Genomic DNA, 18,779 nt, shown 5'->3' with positions numbered 1-18,779 from the left:
TAGGACAGTCCTGATTAACACGTTGATGCGGCATTCTATTTGGCCCTTTACGTTAGACTCGACTATGATGGACAAGCTACAGATGGGAGACTCTATTAACCGTGATTTTCGCAGCATAAAAAGCCGATTGTTTGACAGAGTCAAGCACGACGAAAAATAACATATTCCTATATTCCTTGGAGAAGTTCCAAAAGAGTTCCAAGTTCCGAAACGTCACAACAACAATGAATAGTAAATTCCTTTCTTCTCTATTAGTAACGAAAATAATAGAGCCATTGGATTTCAGTAAGCTAGATTTTACAATCGAAATTAATTCATTATAATTAATTCTACCCAATTGAACGAGCTCGATCCATTCGAATCCGTTGTCTAAGATTGCTGGTAGTTGCATCATACTCCTACTTAGGTAATGAAATCTCTTAAAACCACCGTAATGTGTAATGTCTATTGCATCATCATATAATATGGCCATCAAAGAAGTCCATATAATCTGCAACCTTTTGTGGCAGTGCGGAGGCTAAAGGATCCGCACCCATGTAGCAATAATTCATGAAGTAGCTACTCATCATCATCGTCATCATCGTCGTCATTGCCATTGCCAATCGAGGGACGTATATACGCATTCTTTTGTTGAATGCCTCCATAAGTACTCTCCGGGTCTGCACTCATCCGGAAAGGATCAGAGACAGTAATAATTGCTTTTATTGGTTTTTGTCTCGACAGAGAGCAAAAAACCACAACTGAAGTGCTGATAAAATCGTATGCATTCCAGCAGTTTGATGGCTGTTGAAATGGGAACATAAACATACATCAGTTAAAGGTCATCATAATGAACGCGGAGACATTTTTTTTCTTTGCTTACATCAATCATAGTGGAGGCAATATTAAGTTATAATAGGAAAAACCTATTAGCTTACAATAATTATGACGATTTGTTCTTTTAAGGGAAAATGCCACTGTTAGCTGCCGCAACATGCGGTACCACCACGTGAATGGTACCGTAATTTGAGTTATTAAAATGTCATCATTTTAATGTTACCTTAATAATGCAGTCGCGCCAGGTCGAATGCAATCTCTCGCGGAAAATTGCTAGTTTCATTTATTTTGCAAGTTATTAGGCGTAGTAAATGTTATTTGAACATGGAACATGTGATCGTGCGTACATCCAAGTAGTCTGCATTATTCATTCAGAAAGCATGTAAGCAGACAATTTCAACGCCCAATAGGATTTACTATTATCATAGCCACACCCATGCATGGTACGTCAAAGTAGACGATTTCTTGGGTAGCATTTTTGCAATAACGATTCAGACCATGGGATGGAGGCTATTGTTTATTTTATGAACGATGTGACACTGACTGAACACGATCGTTAATATCGAGGATCGATAAATTGTTTCGCGTATTCAACGACACCTACGTGAACAAGGAACGAGCAGTTTTGGACTCTGATGAATATAAATTAAATCGTTTTATGTAACGAACACCATTCCATCTAATTAAAACGAAGATCGACTTCAACGGGCAATCCTACTAAATTTTCCCCTAGGTTTTCGTGATTTCATTCGCCGCTTCGTAACACTTCAATGGCCGATCGATTTCCGTTTATGCACGGGAGCGTTCTATAACAACACAACTTATGCGTGGTTAGTTTCCGCCTATGGAAATGTGCACACTTTTGCCTGATCGATTACCGGGATGACAGCAAGCCATGATTTATGATGTGAAACAATCGTTTCCAATCAGGTACCTACCACATACAGAGGAGTCGCGCAATACGGAGAACTGACGTTGGACCATTTTTAGCACCGCACTTGAATGTCGTAAATGCGTACACAAAAGGACAAGGAAAACAATGCAATTAATTTTTAACACACGCTCTGAAAATAACGATTAGCTACATCTGGTGACGATCGTGGAAAGAAAGTTAAGGCAAACTATCAACAACCAGCAAAATAAAAAAAAAATCAGAGGGGTTGTGTACAAGACACGACCGCATATATAGGTGACGCAGGACTACGTAAGTCTCTTTATAATGATAGTAGCATGTATTCATGCTTGTAATCATTCGATTCTTCATGTATACATGCTATATGCAACATATATACATGCTACATGCGTTGTATGTAACATTTATCAAAGTAGTAACATTGCATACGTTCAATTCTCAAAAAATTGTGCATTTGAAAACAATTTAACAAAATCAAGAACACAATTTATTGCTTTCCTGCTACCTTACTGACATTAAAGATTGTTTTTATTACCCATGGTTCCCCACGTTGATGGGATTTCACCAATTCAATCCTATTTTATCAACAGCACATCTTTTCAATACACTTCTAATGAAACGGTAAGCATGCGTATTCACGGGAAACTAGCAGTCATTGACTTTTCGTCGGAAAGCCCAATTTCGGAAGCAGTTTTTCGGCCCAAAAGCGGGATTGTGTTTATAAAAATGTATATACCGCATTCTTCTTGCCAATCTGAACATAGCGAATATATTTTCATAAACCGAAATTTTGTTTCAAACAAAAAAACTGCTTTTGAAATTGGCAGAATTGATGACGACTAATTTCACCTTCATACAGAGTCGTATTATAACCGAACATTACAGCTGTAGCACATTTTTCCAACACAGATATCAAATTCGCCAAGGTTTAATCGTCTTGCAGTAAAGAATTTGCGATCTGTTGGGACAATGAACTTGTGTCACTTTTTCTGACACACTTTCCTAACACAGACATCAAATTGGACTAGGTTTAATCGCGTTCGTAAGAAATTTGTTGGCACGAGGGGGCTTTGTCACTCTATCTGGCATACTTCCCAAGCAAGGACGTCAAAATGGTCTAGGTTTAACCGCGGTGTTAAGAATTCTTGTTGAAATAAGGAAACTTGGTCACTTGTTTTGGCTTACTTCCCAAGCACAGATATCAAATTGGTATAGGTTTAGATCATCGTAAAGAATCTTCCAACCAATCACGAAGCGAGAATTCTGGTAAAACATAGGCTCATTATTTTCAATTTTTCAATAGTTCAACATTAAGAATCCATACTTTTCTTCATTTGAGTCAATTCTTAGAAGATTTTCCGATCGATTGGTGTAAGGATATTGAAAATCGATCGGAAAACCGCTGAGCTATTAGCGCTCAAAACCTTTCATTTTTCGTGACGCTCGCATTTTTCGATTTTTTGGAATGACACCCTATCTCAAAACTTGCCGTAAGACGTAGTCCTACGTCAAAAGTCATGGAAAATTGTGAACTTTTTGCGGTGGTTTTCGGCGTGGTGGTTAAATGTAATGTTTAATTTTAAACGATTGTCTAACTTTCCTCGTGGTGCCTGCTTCGTGCTTATGTCATTTGCTGAAGAGAAAGAAAGGAACGCAAAATCAATCGATTAGCTTCGGCGGTTTTATTTTGCTCCAGTGCGTATTGTCTGTCGTTTATTTACACTGTCTGTCGATAGATTAACGGTAGTTGTACAGAAAAGCGTGAAATTAATCGATTTGCACAAAAAAAAGCTCATATCGGTCCTCCACATCAGGGTGGGGTCACGAAATTCCACTATGTAGGCAAGTGATAGAGATTAGCTTAATTACACACACCGGTGCACAGTGGTCCAAAAAAGGCGAAAAGTGGAACTTTTTTCCTAGCGTCTTTTGGGTTTCATTTTAACAACAGATTTTTTGTTCATATGAATATCTACTCTCCACAATCTGAAAGTGTCAAAAGTTAGTCATAGCTTACTATGATAAAAATCAAATATTAGGGTAAGGAACGAGTTAAGCAGTGTCACCTATTTTAATCAGTTGAAAATAAATGAGCCAAAAATGCACTTTTTTATTCATATTTTTAAAATCTTTTGATAGGATCATCTTCACAAATCACTTAACCATACATTTGATTCACACAAACACAATTTACTGGGTTTCCGACAAAAAATATGATGAATTAAAAATTGTTGTCCAAAAACGTACATAATTCAGCTGCTGAAGGCAATCGCCACCTCGCTACTAACGAATCCATCACATTTTTCAGCACTGATTACAACCACTCTAAAAGTCAAGCACTCAATTGCCACATACCATATTATTCACTCTCTTTTTACCTTTGTTATACTATATAACAAAGGTTTAGAAATTGGTCGAAAAACACGAAATTGATCCGAGGCCCGCAGGGCCGAATGACATATACCAATCGATAGAGCTCGACGAACTGAGCAATGTCTGTGTGTGTGTGTGTATGTGTGTATGTGTGTATGTGTGTATGTGTGTATGTGCAGCTCATTTTCTATCGCCTGTTTCTCGAAGATGGCTGAACCGATTTGATCGCTTTTACTTTTGTTTGAAAGGTATTATTGTCTAGTATATCACTATTGAATTGCTTTGCGGTCCGACGTTTCGTTTAAAAGTTATAAGCAAAAATGTGAAAACTACGTGACACGCGTTTCTCTTGAACTACGCAACCAATTTAAACAATCTTAGTACCAAACGAAAAATCTTGCTGTTACTAAACTTTTTACCAAGTTTTATTGAAAACGGACAAGCAGTTTAAAAGTTAGCCTTAAAAAACCATTTTTGATAAGGTTCAAATGATCGCCTGTTTCTCAGAGATGGCCAAACCGATTTATGCGCTATTAGTTTTATTTGGCAGGTAATATAGCCGGATAGATCACTATTGAATGGTTTTTGGATTGGACGTTTAATTTGAAAGTTATGAGCAATCGTATACACCACACCAAAATTAACAATAATTTATAATGATTTTAACCAAGATATTTTACCTAATTTCAATTATTTTAATATCAAACGAGAGGTTTTGACACTACGAATATATATACAAAATTTCATAAGAATTGGTTTTACCGGTCAAAAGATATCAACCCTCGAACGCTCGCGCCAACTTTTGCAACACAGTTACTCGCGCGCACAATAGCCCAAAACCAAAGAAAACGTGCGCACTAGAGTTTTGACTAGGAAAACTTGTTTTTAAGTTTATCGAACCTTCGGAAGAGTTTCTTGAAATTGAATGCTCTATCATCTGGTGCAATTTAAATTTGGATTAATCCCCCTAAAAGTGAAAAAAAATTTATTTTTCAGTTTCAATATAACACATTGATATGTTCTGCGAAGTTTTAGAGCCTATTATTACAAGAAATTTTGCTGAAGACTGTAACCTGAGATAGAAGCGAAGACAGAGAAATCTTATTTATTGTTTCTGTATTTGTAAAATCAGTTTTTCTATTTTAGCTCTTTTTGTAATTGTTGTATGACTTTTTCATGTGTTACAAAGTTATACAAATAGTAAAAATACACAACTTTGCCGAAAATAGTATACCTCTATGTTGGCTTGTTTAGGAACTGTAGAACTTTGATTATAAAAATACCCTGATTTTAACCCCGAATTACTCGACTACCAACTGACGGATACATTTTAAACATTTTACATTTGCTGATAGTTTTGCTACATACAGACATCATTTTTCCATATGAAGTAACGTGAAAAAAATTCCAGTTTGGGGCCAATAAATCTGGATTTTGCCAGATTTTTGATTGCGCGCCAGACCAACAGACAAAGCTTAAAACCTTCCAGATATTTGGCAATGTGCCAGATTTTCGATCCTCCGTCTTGCAAAAAGGTCATCACTTCTAATTTTGGAAAAAAAATTGCATCTACGGTGAGCAAAACGAGCAAGATTTTTTCAGGAAAACGCCTCCCCATCGGACTAATTTACCACCAGATTTTTGCCAGACACTTTTATTCGTGTTCGCCAGATTTTCGGGAAAACCTGGTGGCAACCTTGGGTACACCTCACATGCTGCTTGCTTCGTTTCTGTGCTCTCGGTTTATGCTGATCTATTTTCCTAACAATTTAAAGTATTAATGCATTGAATAATTCAGACATTTTGCTGAACATTTTTTTGAAGAAAATACGTTAGTTAAACACCGATTGGTAAATATGGCATTCATAAACCTACACATGTTATTCAGTATACAACAGCGTGAGTAACCGAACGTTAATAAAAATTGATGAAATTTTTTCAAGAAAACCTTATTGAAGCATAGTTATGCATAGTTCAAAAACCTATAAACTAGACCTTTACTACGCAATGTATATGTTAAAGAATAATATTTCTTCTTACAACTTACTTTTACTTGCACTTACCCACATTAGTAACAACTTACTCAGCAATTTCATGAGAAAAAGAACTATCAAAATTTGTAAGTGCTACTATTTTGTTCAAATTTTGTAAGCTTATTCAATTTCCAAAATTTTTATGTAAACCAATGCACAATGCAACGTTAACTAATAGATGAATTATGTTCCGAAGACGTGTCGATTTCTATCTCAAATAGCAAGTAAGACCGTATAACAAAGGTTCCTTTCACCAATAGGTGGATTAAATCAGGTTTTTTCTATTATCTAAGGCTTTGTCACTAGCCGAAAGTTTTATTATTTTACAACAAAACTGAAAACAAATTCTGAATTGACGGAACCTGTTCACCAGTAGTAGCAGCTGCAGCAAAACTGATAAACTATCATGTTGCCAAGACACTGTTTCGGTTCTGGAAATAAGAATTATAGGTTTGAAATTAACTGAAACCTCCAATGGTGACAGCGTGGTTCAATACTTTTAAGAGAAATGTATGTTCATAATTAATTTTTCTTTATTAAAAACAACAGAAAAGATAGCTTTTTCAATAATTTTTGAAGATTTTCTCAGTGATTTAATGAAGCAACGATGTGTTTCAATGTTATTTGCTTTGACAACACTGTTCTGAGTCGGACCCTGCTGCGTACTGCTATGTTTACCTCTTTTGTTCTCCCACCATCCTTATGAACAGCGAGTGAGACGTCAAACTCGCAGTTTCCCATAAGAACACTAGAGAATAAAAGAGACAACGAATACCGTTTGCCGAACGGTGCGATGAGTGTATGCCCCGATAAACAATTTAGACAGATGGCATTTCACGCATCTATGCCGATACGCTATGCCGATTACGCATCAGATCCCGATTAGTAGGTCGCGGATAGGAACGCAAACTTACTGAATAGGGGGAAAAGTTCGAGAGATTTTTTACGGGGACGTAAAAAAATTCAGATTTCAGGATTGCTTAAAAAAGCACCTTTGAGGGTGAAAATATGTTCGGTCTGATCAAAATTAGTTCCACCGCTCCAACTTTTAAAGCGGAAAATCAAAAGTTTTGCACAACAATAGTGTCTTCCAATGGTAACAGCTTGAAGAACTAAAGATAGCAAGAAGATTGGTATGCTGATATCCCCCACTTAGTCAACCCATCGCTTGTAATAAGGTAAAACAATCAGTGACCCGCTTAGACTGCTTAAAACCGGTTCTTTACCCTACTAACCATTTTGTGTTAGGAAGTAGATACATAGTAGATGTAGAGTTGTGGAAAATGTAAAATGTAAGCATCTTTGCTAAAGAAGTAATAGGGTTTATTTCTAATTCCCGTCATAGTAAGGAAACTCTAATTTTCATCATTTCTTAGGTATATTTAATGAATACTCCAAAAGTTCTGTTGCTGATTTGACTCAAACACACTTACTTTCCGATCCGTGCCCTTTGAATTCACTAAAAAGCGATTATTAAAGCATTTTCTTCAAATTACGCAACTGACTTTATAACTTAAATTCATCGTAGCGTTTTAAAATCTGTCCATCAACATTTTTCATCGTCCGAACTAAAAATCACAATAATGTTTACGAAGCTAGCGCGCATGTATTTGTCTAGGACGGCATGACAAATGTTATTCTGCAAAATTTCTGCAGGTCATGCAAGTTTTCTCGGCTTGCAGAATAACGACAATGCGTTGCGTGAGTTATTTTCATTTTATGAATGACGGAAATTGAAACGATTAGTCGACATTTTCTTCTTCGTCGCACAAAAACGTTGGAAATTTGGCTGCTAGGAATTCTTCAATGAAAAAAGCATTTAAATAGATCTCAGCTCATTTTGATTGATCGCGTATGAGAGGCAACAAACTAATATATTAGGGAATAACTAATTTTGCATTATGTGTCATAAAAATCACTGATATTTTTAATAATTTATGTTGGATAGGACGGGAATAGGCAATTACGACGAAGCAGCAACATACCCTAATATTAGATTCGCCGTCCTGCGATTACTTGATTTTCCTGGCCAAACCATTCTTCTGAAGGGTTGGGTGCCCCGCCTTTCTGTTTATGTCTGGGCACGTTAATGGTGATTAATCGTTAGTGTCTTTATAATTTTTGGAACTCATATCATTCAATCAATCATCTTTCTAAGTATGTTGAATTGTTTTTCATGTTCAATTTGTTTTGAACAGAATATTACACGTAAACTGTTGATAGCAGCGTACATAATATTTAAATTTCCGCTTAAGTTTACACCGTTTAAAAAACATTGCATCACGCAAACAACCCCAGCCAAAGACCCCGGTGTCGGTGAAGCTCCAGATTCCAAGTTCAAGTTCATTGTTCACTGATTACCTTCTACGCGATCACAATTTCGCAGCCATTACGTTTTGTGTTGTTGATGTGTTGTTCCATTGCCTACCGGTACTTGTTTTGTGTACGTGACCGTACGGCGATAATGTGGGGTGAAAGTATTGCTCTCGGAAACCTGGAATCGAAGCTCGAACGATAAAGTTAAGTTTTGTAATCAAATGATTTTTTACCCCAGCAGCTCTGTATCTCTCTGCTGTGTATACACTCAAAACTTCCTTCAGTTTAACCTAACGTGCTCAAATAAAAAAAGCGATAATTCATATTTACGAATGTCCGTCCCCATGTCAATTCGGCGGACTTATGTGGAACACGCGCCTTGTTTACGAAGCAAATTGAAGGTCGTGCGAAACTGCTGCTGTACCACCTATTTCCGGACTCGCAACCGGTGACACAATCGATCTCTTTAAAAGTTTGAAAGTCCACCCTGGACTTCCATTATATCATGTCCATAGATAAAATAAAGTAGTGGAAGTTGAAGTTCGCTAGAAAAAAAAATCATTAATATTGATAAGTGATAACCACTTTAACGCTGTGACAATATACGATTGAATTATTTATTCAATGTGCGTTTGACACAATCACTGCTGCACGGCAAGCTTTGCTGGAGCACTCGACCTTGAATGGACCTGAATGAGGTTATGAATTGCAATATTGCAAATTCCGATGAACCGTTTGCCATTGTACAACAACCGCGTATCGTAAACATTACGTTTATATATATGTGAGAGAGTGACACACTGTTTGACTCCGTCATTCGGTTATGTAATGCCATTAAATTGATGCCGCAATGTTTAATAATTGTTGATATAATAAACAGAACTAATGAAACAGTTAGCAAATGAGTTTCAACAGGTGATGTTATTATCTTGCAAAACTCTCGAGGGCATCAGGTTTGCACAGTTGTTTAATTGTTTGCCTTCCCTCGCAGATGACCCCTTGCGCTTGTGCACAAATATCGAACTAGAGAACTTATGATGAACGGCACACCGACGACACGTCGTCAACTAGGCTTTATTCGCTGCTAATTGTAGCAACTAAGTACTTAAAGTAGATGCAAAAACAATGCTCCTATAAGGGAATGTAAAGTAATAACCCCCTTCCCGATGATGCGGGAGTGTATTGTACATATACTCAGTGTAGGTACATAAGCGGTAATATTGTTGCAAAAAAACAGCTAAGAAACAGTTACTGTGACAAGCGGAACAGCAGAACACCGCAGCAGTTATGAGCAAGTGGCTCTATCCGCCTCGACCCAGCCTGGGCCGTCTCAGGCCGCAGTTCCCATGTTACCCTTTATGTAGCTAACACAACAACAAACTGTACTGTCTACCGTTGTCGCGGTCGGCATTGCCACTGGCCCCCGCCGCCGCGCCTGTCCGGCCATATGACCTAGCGATAATATGTGTGTCATCGCCAGTCAGTAAGTCAGACGGACAGACGAATTGATTGTACCCTGCCGGCAGGGCGGGTAGAATGATTCTGGATACGTATCGTCGCCTATGCATATTTGGTTAATACAAATTATCATATCAGAGTGATGCTGAATTTCGTGGGTCACGTAAACAAACGGAAAAACACGTGAAGTAGTTGTCGTATACTTCTATTTATTGTCAGTCCAGAGAGAAAATTACCCCGGTTGTTCCGATTTTGTCCAATTTTTCCAGTAGGATGTAGAATGCCTTTAGCCTCCAGTAGGATGTAGAATCCTTTAGCCGTTCCTCTAGAAATATCTCTGGGTATTTATATGAATTGTCTGGGTTTTTATTTTTGATTTTTTTACGATTATCTCAAAATAAATAAGATTCTCATTAGTCAGAATGACGAACGCAACTGTGTTTTATCGACTAGTCATTTTCCTATGAACATTTTATCAGAATGAAAGAATTTAAGAAACAGACGTTGAATTATTCCCAAGAAAAAAGAATTTTGTATGCTTCTACTTGTGTTATGTATAGAATTTGTGTTGTTGTTGTTTTTGTTGTATTGGTTGTTGTTCCATCACCAATGCTGGGTTGAGATTATTTTCAACGATTTCATCATCTTTTAACTTTGAATTGGTGATGCCAGCTCCTGTCATCGACTCTCCTGACTCTCATGTTTTGCCAAAAGTGGCTTCATTTACGATCTCGCTTAGTTTACACACAATATTCCATGACTTACGAATGTCATGAGCATATCTAATGCTTATTTTCTTGACACTTCCGTGAACTAACATGAGCGGCACAATTATTAGAAACTAGTAAACCTGGAGGTGTCTGATGGGCACAAAAGTTTGAATAAAACTGGAACTGACTTCCTTTGATATGTTTCTGTGATATTCCTTTTATATTATTCTGTTCCGTTTGATATGTTTGACTGTTTCTTCAAAGTCAGCTTGTTCTCCGGAACTTTAGAAGTTTTACGGAGTCTGGTCTTCATGATGGACCAAAATTTCTCAATCGAGCGAAGTTTCTTGAGCCAACCATGATGTGGCATTGTAAAACTCCTGCCCTGGCAACTGCTTTGTATCCGTCTTGATGTAAGCGGTTGCATCCGCTATTCTTAGTACACCTGCCTGGGGTGGGTTTTGGCCACCGTGTTTTGTTTTTCATTTCGGTTCGATACCTTCCGGACCTTGAAGACAAGGGAGGCCGTCGGTTTTCTACCGTAACGCCAACGAAAACATTACACTCTAAGCTACTATAGTTTCAGTATAAATTACATCAATTTTTAGTCACAAGTTTAAAAGTTACAGACTAATCATTGTGTATCCAACCTTTGTTTGGGAGTTGGAAAATTGCAAACCTAATCCTTCTTTATCGACAGACTTCACAGCCGACTGTTAGAGTACAGGACGGTTACGGGGCTAGTGCAACAATCCTACTGACTCTATCTAGCAGCACTGCCTAGCCAAGATTCGAACATACGACAACTGGCTTGTTAGACCATAGGCGACTCGTTCGTGTTCTATCTCGATCTCTCTCCCTCTCATGAAATTTTACTGATTGAAATTGTATTCTAGTAGAACGCATGCAAATTGTGCATATTTTTTACTAAAGGCACAGTACAGTTTTTACGAGTTCGAGCAACTCCTAATTCTCGGTTACTTTTTTGAAAGGATCTAAGTAATATTGATTGAGAGACTCTCTTTGGTGTCCCCCTCTTTCGATTATTACGGCAACATAAATGTATTTAAAACAAATCTTTCTTAATATTTAGCTACCTAGTGATGCCAGCAATGAACGAAACGAACGAACGAACGAAATTCATAATTTACGTGAATTTTATAATTGACACGGTGTGATTTTCGGAATTCAAGCGCTCGTGCTGTACGCGTAGCTTCTATTACGCGTAGTTTGGGAAATTACGATTTTACGCAAATTTCGGAGTAAACGCAGTTTTTATGCGAATTTTGGATTATAAACAGTTTCGATTTACGTGTATCGTCGTAAATCACGTAAAAAGTGTATTTATACTTTACTGTCGATTTCGAGTGTCAACAGTGTCAGTGTATTTCACTGTCAATTTTCTTCATAACAGGGTTGCTAAGATTGGCGATACATAAGTAGATTGACCACCAGTGGGGTAATCACATGAAAAGTTGTTAAAATCGGTTCATTTTGTAATACGTTACACTGTGATTTATGTTAAATGGTGGTAAATATTTGTATTAAGATACCAGTTGTGCGGTGTTAGTTGCACGTGTTTTTAGCCAAATGAAGGGCATTTTACCCTACTTCTCTCGATATGAAAAAATATAAAAGTGAATATATGCAGATTCTACCGGGCTTAAAGAGTAATTTAAAGAGTGTCTACGGCACAACGTCTATCACCAATTGCGAATAGATTTGTGGGAACTTATCAAGCCGGCTTCGTCGAAGGTCGGTCTACAACGGATCAAATATTTACACTGCGGCAAATCCTCCAAAAGGGCCGTGAATACAGAGTTCCCACGCATCATTTATTCGTTGACTTCAAAGCCGCATATGATACCATCGACCGGAAAGAGCTATGGAAAATCATGAACGAGAACAGCTTCCCCAGGAAGCTCATCAAACTGATTAAATCTACGATGGATGGTACGCAGTGCTGTGTTCGGATTTCGGGTGGATTGTCAAGTTCATTCGAATCACACAGAGGGCTTCGTCAAGGTGATGGTCTTTCATGCCTGCTGTTCAACATAGCGCTACAAGGTGTTATGAACCGAGCGGATATCAACACGCGGGGCACGATATTCAACAAATCTAGTCAATTCGTCTGCTTTGCCGATGACATGGATATTATCGGCAGAACATCTGTGGCGGTGGCTGAACAGTACACCAGACTAAAGCGCGAAGCAGAAAAGATTGGGTTAAAGGTAAATACGTCTAAAACAAAGTACATGCTGGCCAGCGGAACCGAGGCCGAACGACACCGCTTGGGCAGTAGTATATTGATCGACGGCGATGAGTTTGAGGTAGTCGATGAATTTGTCTACCTTGGCTCACTGGTAACGGCGGACAATGATACCAGCCGTGAGATTCGGAGGCGTATTATCAGCGGAAGTCGTGCTTACTATGGGCTCCACAAGCAATTGCGGTCGAGCAGACTAAGTCCCCGTACAAAGTGCACCCTGTACAAGACGCTTATTAGACCGGTTGTTCTCTACGGGCATGAAACATGGACAATGCTCGAGGAGGACCTGCGAGTGCTCGGAGTTTTCGAACGACGAGTGCTAAGAACGATCTTCGGCGGCGTACAGGAGAACGGAGTATGGAGGCGGAGGATGAACCATGAACTCGCACAGCTCTATGGCGAACCCAGTATCCAGAAGGTGGCTAAAGCTGGACGGATGCGATGGGCAGGGCATGTTGCAAGAATGCCGGACAACTGCCCTGCAAAGATGGTGTTCGCCTCAAATCCGGTAGGAACAAGACGACCAGGAGCGCAGCGAGCAAGATGGTTAGACCAGGTGGAGCGAGATCTGGCGGAGAGTACTCGGTGTCCGAGGATTTGGAGAGCGGTAGCCCTCAACCGAGTTACATGGAGAAATTTTGTTCAACAGGCTTTGTCTTAGGACGGCAAGCCACCTAAGTAAGTAAGTAAGTAAGTCTACGGCACAATTGCAACACACAAAATTAATTCGCAAAATTCGGGTTTCATACTTTTATGAACCAATTAAACTTAGTTTTAACGTCTTTATTTTATTGAATTTCGCCTCCGAAGCGGAATGCCCGTACTTTGGCCAAAATCCCACCCATGAGATTATACACAACCTCAAAATCGACATGTTTTGCATATTTACCCATACTTTCTTCAATTCTTCAACTGTTTTGACTACTCTAGGAGGTTTCATAAGATTCTGCTTCTGGTGAATGACCCTTTGGGTTACAACCATTCTAAAAAAAAGATTCTGCTTCATAATAGCCCAGTATTTCAGACTGACCGCAGCACCGGTGTATTTGAGAGGTTATGATCTTTCGGCACGAAATGGACATTATTTGGCTTATGCCACTCCAGTACGGCCTTTGCGTAATGGCATGAAGCCAAATCTTACCAGAAGATTGTAGGAAAGTAGTGAGATCTCAGAAGAGGCAGAAGTCGCTTTCAGAGACACTCTTTCAAATACACCGGTTCATTCATGGTATCTGGTAATGGTAATACGTACTCCGCTGTCCACATGAACAAATTGCTTTCCAAATCAAGAATATCTTGCCAAACTTCGACATCTGCTGTTTTAGTTGTAGTCCGCTTTCACGTAGGTCTCGTCGTCCATAACGCATTTTCGATGTACTTTTGCAGAATTTTTTCGCCAACGAGCTGTTCTTTCGACGCCATTTTTCAGATCTTTGCACACCTGATGAAAAGACTCACACAGTGTCAACAATGCCCTGTGAACTTTCTCTATGCAAAATTTTAATTAATTTTGCCGAATGGTTCAAAAGTAATAGCAATTTGAGAGTGTTACAATTTTACCATGGACACCCTTTAATCGTTTTACATCAACAGAAGGATATTTTTATACGATTTTCAACTGGTTTGCGTTTGGGCAGCAACCCAAAAATGATAATATAGTATGATAAAAATCATACTATTGAAAACGTTATGAAAATATCTTGCTTTTGACAGCAAAAGATAAAATCTAGGCCAGCAGCATTTGAAGATATTGAGGTAAACGGGCTCTTGTCTAAAAAAATCCTCGTGGTCCACTGCCTTGGACAGCTATCAGAAACAAAATAGAATTAAGAGAACTAATTGGCTATAACAATAACAGGAAACTGCAGCTACAATTACATTCCAATTTTCAAACTTGAATTTTGTTTTTACACGACAGACTTCGCAGTCAGTTGTTAGAGTACAGAATCCTATCCAGCTTGTTACGAGCCATAATGGCGGACGTGTTCATGAAATTTGAACAGAATGTTTAACACTTCAGTCGCATGTTTTCTTTCAGCAAGTTCCTTTCCGCAAGTTCCTTTCCACAAGTTCCTTTCCACAAGTTCCTTTCCGCAAGTTCCTTTCCGCAAGCTCCTTTGGTTTTACCACGTTTTAACATGAACGTGCGGAAACAAAACGTGCGATGTTTTACTGAAATGTCAAAAATTTTGTTCAAATATTACGAATACGGATTATACCATCAATTATGACTCGTAAAAATCTGGGTTGCTTCTTACAACCTATACCAGTCGAGATTCGAAATTGCGTCGGCTGGCTTAGGCGTGGTACACAAATTACGTAACGCAAAAATTCCGGTTTTTGGACCCCCTCCCTCCCCTATGTAACATTAAGTAACGCTTGGCACAACCCCCCCCCCCATTAAATTACGTAACATTAACCAAACCTCCCCCTCCCCCTCCTTGGTACTCAGCATTGAATGAAAATGGCATAAATCGCATATTAAATTTAATTTTTAAGGAATTCAACCAAATCAGCAAGAGCTTCATATTAAAAACCACAATCGGCCATCGGCCCATGTTAGGCTGAAATGGTCTTGAACCGTAATATGTAACTGGAAATTTAATAGGATTATCGCAAACCATGGATTATGGTTACAAACCATAATTTTGTGGCAGAATTTTCATCAGTATAAACCGATTCACTGTTTTCCACCTCCAGCACATCCTATCCTCGTTCGGCAACTGCCTTTTTGGTATACTTTTGTTACGTAACTATTCTCATGACTCCCCCTCCCCCTATGTAACAAAAGGTAACGCAAGCTCGACCCTCCTCCCTCCCCTCTAAGCGTTACGTAATTTATGTACGAAGCCTTATTAGACCAGTGTCGACCTCAAGCCAACTGGCTTGAGAAGCTGGCTAATTAGTTAGAAAAATTTCAGCATTGAATATTATATCAGATACTTTCCTTTACTATCTAACTCGTAAATTGCACTAGATTTTTAACATCGGCATAGTCGGACTCTTCCCGACCGCACTGTACTCCAATATCAGCACATACAATCAGGAACACACAGCGTGCTACACCGTTCACGTTTACGTACATTCGTTCCCGAAGTGTACGGACGGAGCACAGGGTATCGCCAAGTCGCGGCCATACCGTTTTTTGTTCAGTAACTTACCGTCAGTCGCGTTCGCGTTTTAGTCTTTAGAGGCTAGTGTCCCTCGTAGTCCCGCAGTAATCATACGCTACGCGTAAAGCAAAACAGCTTACCTCTCACGAGCGGCGGCCAGTTCTAGTTCGAGGATTCTTTGCGCAGCACGAACCACGCTCATCTCAATTACTATCCTTTTTCGGTTGGCTTGATTCAACCCATTTATCCTTGATTGAGGTTGATCACGCGAGGCACGGTATCTAATCATACCTTTTATCTACGACCACAATCACGCTAGTGCGCATGCAAATGTGTTTAGAGCTTGTTGAAGACTTCGGTGCCGTTGTCGGGTGGACCACCGCTACTGCCAGTCTGGTTCTGGTACCGGTGTTTTGCAATCTAAATTGAAGAAAAATCCAGAGCAATTTTTCTGCTCACGATGTTGATAGTGATTGCCCAGTGAAGTCAGCGGTTAAATATATTCATTCAGCCCGATTAAAGTGCGCAGTTTCCATCCTTCCGACACAGTCGCCCCGAAGTGCAATTGCAGTCTTTACATACAAGCGATCAAAGGTCGCAACCGTTGCCAATGACCACGTACGGGTAGTAATCGTTGTAATAGCTTTGTTTGTGTCTTTTAATTACCGAATTAATCGAAGTAATCTTGTGATCCCGCGGCGAAAACAACAAATCAAAAACGCAAAACGCGAATCACGCCAGGCAGCAGTGCAGTGCGACGCCGGCCAAAGCCGGCAAAAGATCGTCGAACTACAGAGGGAAACCGGCGCTGTGAAGCAACCTCAGTTCAGTGTTCGCGTTTTGAAGAAAACCAATAATTTCTGGGAGTGAAGATCGTGCCGAAAAGTGGAAAATTGTAGCGAATTAACTTCGTTAGCGCGCCGCGTGAGATCATACTGTAATAATCGCTGGGCGATCACCACCCAACGAAGGGGCGACTGGCTGGTTGGCTGGCTGGCTGGGCAGTGTGTAATCGACCAACAGCGGCAGCGTAAATCTCTAGCGCTGGATTTCAAATCCACCCGGGCAGGCCGGGCGAATGTGTTGCAGTTCTCATTTTGGAGTTGTTATGCCATCTTCGTGTAAATATCATTGCGGATTGGGGTACCTACCACACCACCGGGCCGCTGAGAGTTTGTAAACAAACACTGGTGAGCACCACTAGATGATGCGATGTTGGATGCTGATAAAATTTTAACTACCTACCGGCTAGATTGGGGTTCTTTCTTGGGTTGGATTGTTTAGGTAGCAGAGAGTAGCGATATAGGTAATTTTATGGAACTTATTAATATGAAATTTTTGGCGAATGGTAACCGCTGACGTCTCTAGGGTGTGGCAATCGGGCAAGTATCAGTCAAAATGATTTCAACATTTGGGGTTCTAGCAACACGTTCCTTATAACAATGATTTGCGGGTGATGCCCTAAATCACAGCTCTCTGTTCGAAAGTCCGGTATTTTTTTCAGTTTAATACAAAGCAAATTGCTTAAATTTCCAAAAAGGCCGTGCCTGTTTCGAATTTGATGAAATAGATGGCGCCGATATACGCAGCTGTCAAAATACTAAATATTTGATTTAATAACGGGTGGCAACTAAAATTTTGAAATTTTTTTCTCAAGCTGTCAAAAAAAGACAAAGATACATGAAGAAGATCTGATTTACCGAAATTAAAGATACATTATCCATCATTGAAAAAAAATTAGTGTACATTTCAAAACGGTCCGTAATGGGCTGTTCGGCGAAGCTTTCGTTTGATGTCGAAACAGGAGCGTTGTACGGCCGTCATGTCAACTTTGCGAATGTATCTCTTGATTCTACCAATCAACTGTATGGAATTCGTGGCTCTCCAGTTATTTTTGTACACCAAGAAACTCAAAATCCCGAAGAAATCTTCGATTGGGCGCACTGAGACAGATTTTTCGGGTCGTGGTTTTTGGGTAAAAATGTAATCGAATGGGTATTCAGGAACGATTGTGTTTTTTTGCGTAATGCGATGATGCTCTATCCGGCCAAAACACGTATTGTCCATCTGCATGATATTTTGTAGAAACGGGCTCAAAATTTTCTTCAAACATTCGTCTGGTGCATCTTAATTGATAGCCAAACCACAAGGCTTGTTGTTGAAGAAACGAGAAAGAGAACGATGTCCTTCTGCGTCCATAACTTTGGCTGGTCTTCCATTACTTTGCTTGCGAATAGTTGTTGAGCATCTGAGGAAATGGTAAACAGTTGAAACCGCGACATATTTGCTTTTTAAATGTTGTACCGGATACTTTTTGCCGAAATTTCTGTTGCAGTTCGTAGAAATGTAGGGTAACCAACGTATTTTGGACCCCTTTAGCAGCTGTACATAATTTGGACACTTACAGCAAAATCAAATGGAAGTGTCCAAATTATGTACAGCTGCTGATGGGGTCCAAAATACGTTGGTTACCCTACAACGCGCTTCCGAAATGCTTCTTGTTTCGACGCCATTTTCAACAAAACTGGGCAAGCATAAACAAAACAAAAAATATTAGCAAAAAGAGGAGAGAGAGAGCTAACATACACATACTCTCATTGCTCTCTGAGTTCGTTTGTTGTTGAGCATAAGGGCCGCGAAAAAATTCCAAAATTTTAGTTGCCACCCGTTAACAAAAGTGTTGTCTTTCTCAACGTATGCTGAATACTACAATATCCTCATGAGAATAACACAAAAACAAAGCGATACTAATCCCAAAAATGACTCTAAAATGATATA

The 18,779-nt window shown here is 39.3% G+C and overlaps 1 protein-coding gene across 4 annotated transcripts in view; it reads left to right on the top strand.

The window, feature by feature from the left end:
• LOC128735058 (uncharacterized) overlaps positions 1 to 18,779 on the top strand; it is a 156,371-nt gene that overhangs the window by 96,255 nt on the left and 41,337 nt on the right. Inside the window, exon 1 of one of the 4 annotated variants that reach the window (XM_053829532.1) lies at positions 17,040 to 17,191. The exons of the other annotated variants lie outside the window; for them this stretch is intronic. The gene's annotated coding sequence lies outside the window, so the exon portion shown is untranslated. Of the gene's footprint in view, positions 1 to 17,039; positions 17,192 to 18,779 lie in introns of those variants that run through there. 4 annotated transcript variants of the gene reach the window in all.

This window comes from Sabethes cyaneus, chromosome 2 (assembly GCF_943734655.1).
Source record: "Sabethes cyaneus chromosome 2, idSabCyanKW18_F2, whole genome shotgun sequence".
Lineage (NCBI taxonomy): Eukaryota > Metazoa > Arthropoda > Insecta > Diptera > Culicidae > Sabethes > Sabethes cyaneus.
This window is presented reverse-complemented; position numbering and strand designations above follow the sequence as displayed.